Below are 3,492 nucleotides of genomic sequence, written 5' to 3'. Positions count from 1 at the left end.
CGTTCTGGTTGTCCAGATGGTTACGCTAATTCCTGAAGGAATGCTGTTCAAATCCTGCGGCAAACATGTCTATGGCAGGTGAAGAGTTTCTAAAATATGACTATCATACTCTTACATATAAAGCAGGTTTACTGTGAAGTGAATAATTCCATGCACACACAAATGCCCATAAGGCCCCAGATCCCCAGTTCCGGGCGCAGGTGGTATGGCTTGGGTTTTGGCGACTCCTACCCTATGTATGGTGCTGCCCTTTTTGGCCTTCTCCGTGGTTTAGTGTCTTCGTTCGGCCTCTCAAGTTCGGCGTTCTGCCCCGCCACTGCCGACAATGGTGCTTGGGTGGTCAGGCTCCTGTTGTCTCTCCTTGGGCAGCTTGGCACCGGTGACCGGTGCAGCACCCATTGAGCCTCAGTGAAAAGATAGTGTCCTTTGCGGCGGCGGAGACAAATCTTTGTTGCCCATGTTTGGTCTTTTGGTGGTAGTCAGCGATCACAATAGTCACACGATGGCGCCCTCCTCCCGTGGACTTAGTAGGTTAGTTGGTGTAGGCGTAGTTGCGGTCGTTGGCAACTGCGTGGTGTGCTCTTGGCTACTGTTGGTGGCCTTGGAGTTGTTCTACTTACCACCATGTATCTCCTTTTTTTTGTCTTCCTCCTTTGTCTTGTATGCTGCTACCATTTAATTCTCATCTATTGATGGCTTTGTTAATTCAAAGTCGGACTAGGTTTGAGCTCTTCTCGGGATCGATGAGCGCATTTTCTCTAAAAAAAGTTATGTAGTCTAATTTTTATGGAAGGTAGCATTAAACGGTTTATCTTCATTTTTTTCCCATCTCAACAGTTTATAGGTTGCCAAGGCCCATGCTAGAAGGGACCTTGATCTAGCGCCGCCACCTCACCCCGACGACTCCCCTCCCCATCGCGTCACCTCCCCTCGGGCCGTCAGGGGCCCTCGATCCCGCGCCGCTAGCCCCTCCCCGCTCCTCCATCCCCTGCCGCCGCTGCCGCCGGCAAGGGCCGTGGTGGCGGCGGGCCCTGCATGATCCAGGGGCGGATGGTCGCCGCGGCAAATCCGGTGAGACGGAGGCGGGGTCTCACGCGGGGAGGCCGGGGGCGGTAGTAAGGGCGGCGCCCCTGCAGCGTGGTGGCGATGGGAACCTACATGACCGGCGGTGTCGCGGTCGCGGGCACATGGGTCGCTCCGAAGGATGCGGATCTGGCGTCCTGTCCACATCCGTCTCGGTACGGCCTTGGCCGGTCGGTGGCGCGAGGAGGACCGATGAGGGGGTGGATGGAGGCTCCTTGCTGGCGTGCCGACGTTGGCCCTCGTCTCCACAGCGAGGCTCCGTCCGGTTCCAGCCTGCTACGAGGTTGGGGGGACGCGACTTCCGGTGAAAATCGCGCCGACTACGGTCATGGCGGACGATGGCGGCGTCTAAGATATCGTTCCCTTCTCGAGGCATTGTAGTTGCAGATCGTGGCACCCCACTCGTGATTCTCTGGGGGAAACCCTTGATCTGGATCTACGGGATCGGACGATGATGGTACCTTTGATGCTGTTGTCCCTCCCGAGGGCTCAGGGCATCGTTCTAGAGCAAGTGCTAGTTGGAGGGGACAAGTGGAAGAGCGGTGTCTCATCCACCGCAAGGCCGACGGCGGATCCTAGAGGAATGGTGTTGCGGAGGTTTGACGACGGGCGTGTGTGGACGGATTCGTGTAGGATGGTCGAGTTGTTTGGCATCGTGGTGGCGTCGACGGCAGGCCATGCAAGGTCGATGGGTCAGTTGCTGCTCTGGAGATGGACCGTTGGAAGATGGCGGCGGCAGCCTTTGAGAGTGCGTCGGTCCGGTATGAGACCCAGTCCCGGTATATGGCTGGGCTGTGCATCGGGCTTTAGATGTTAGGGTTTGGTGTGATGTCCGTTTAGTATTAGGCCCGGATATTCGGCACACCTTCATCAATGGGATACGAGTAGCAACAGATGTTGCCTAGATGGTGGCTTCAGACTCACTGATGTATTACTTTGTATGGTCTTTGTGAACAATTAATAACATGGCCGCATGCATCATCCAGATGCAGAGGCCAAGGGTTTAAAAAAAAATCTCAATTGCTTACAAATGGTATGGCAGGTCGTTGTGATTTCTGTGGTCATTTCACTCACTATGTCAGTGTGAATTATTTTGGCCAGAAAAAATTGTAGGAAACTTCAAATAGCTTCCATACGTAATATTTCCATATACCTTTTATGAAACATTTCTTTTCTAAGGAACATAAATCTTTGGTCTTGTCCTAAATCTTTGACTCTTTGTTCGTGTGTTATACTTGGTCGTGTTGACCATGTTTCTTTTGGAAGTACGCGTGCCTGATGAAATTTAGTCAGGCCTAGGTATGTGATGTATTTTTCTAATGTCCCACCTAATTATATAGGAATATTTTTCATGGAATTGGAAGAGGAGATGAACATGACAGTGTATGTGATAGTCACACATAGTAATCACTTCTCGATTGCACAAGCAAAATTGTACAACACGCATACACATCAATTAATAGGCCATGTACATACTCGTATACGAGTCATGCTACTGGCCGGATGTCAAAAAGAGCCGGAACCTCCCGTGGTTAGCAAGTCCACGGTTAGCCATACCAGCTCTTCACTAACGCCAGGAATCTCAGGGTGTGTACGACGCCCTGCAAGAGGTCGTGCTTTGTGTTAATGGGCTAGATGTAACTGGGCCTGTGAATCCTTCGGCCTTTCTTCTGGACAGCGTTCGGTTGAAAACTTGAGATACACCTGGACACCAGAGTAAATACGTTTGTCTTAGTCCCACACGGAAAGAATAACGAGATTGGCTCGGTAAAGATGAGTATATAGCTAGAGGGTAGGGCGACCTTTAAACATACTTACATGGACCAGGTCCATGAACGATAAAGAAGGCTTATGGCCTAGATCAATGGTTCACATTGCACGTAGTGAGTGCCTTGATCTACCATCTCCTTCGGGACAGTGGACGTTATAATGAGGGGGTACGCGTCCGCGTGACCCTTGCCAAATTATGAAATTAAATTTTATTGGCCAACTAAAAGTAATATTGTGTTAATCTTTTTTCTCTAAAACTCTGATCATATTTATTACTCCCTCCGTTCCTTGATATAAGGTGTATAGATTTTTGAGAAAAAATCCGAAATATAAGGTGTATTGCGCTGCACCACTCGTTTGGATAATTTTTTGAGGGATTTGTTTACATTTTCTTATATCACGCAAGCTCCACTATTTTCTCATGTCAATTAGCCATGTGTAATGTCGCCCAAAACTTGTGAAATTTTCCCCATGTGTGTTCTTTAATTTCCGTGCCAAAAACTATACACCCTATATTTAGGAATGGAGGGAGTATTATTTATAATAGATAAAAGAAGGCAGCAAAGGAGTACAAAGTCTTTGAAAATGTCATCTCCTAAGAATAAGAATATGTTGCAAGATTTGTCTTCATGCTTGTGC

At 49.3% G+C, this 3,492-nt stretch overlaps 1 pseudogene; it reads left to right on the top strand.

Annotated features, from left to right (window-relative positions):
- Positions 1-2,893: 2,893 nt before the first annotated feature.
- Positions 2,894-3,042, top strand: LOC119282848 (annotated as a pseudogene).
- The last annotated feature ends 450 nt before the right edge of the window (positions 3,043-3,492 follow it).

Source organism: Triticum dicoccoides, chromosome 3B, assembly GCF_002162155.2.
Source record: "Triticum dicoccoides isolate Atlit2015 ecotype Zavitan chromosome 3B, WEW_v2.0, whole genome shotgun sequence".
Classification (NCBI taxonomy): Eukaryota; Viridiplantae; Streptophyta; class Magnoliopsida; order Poales; family Poaceae; genus Triticum; species Triticum dicoccoides.
The sequence above is the reverse complement of the archived record's forward strand: the minus strand, read 5'-3'. Positions and strand labels throughout refer to the sequence as shown.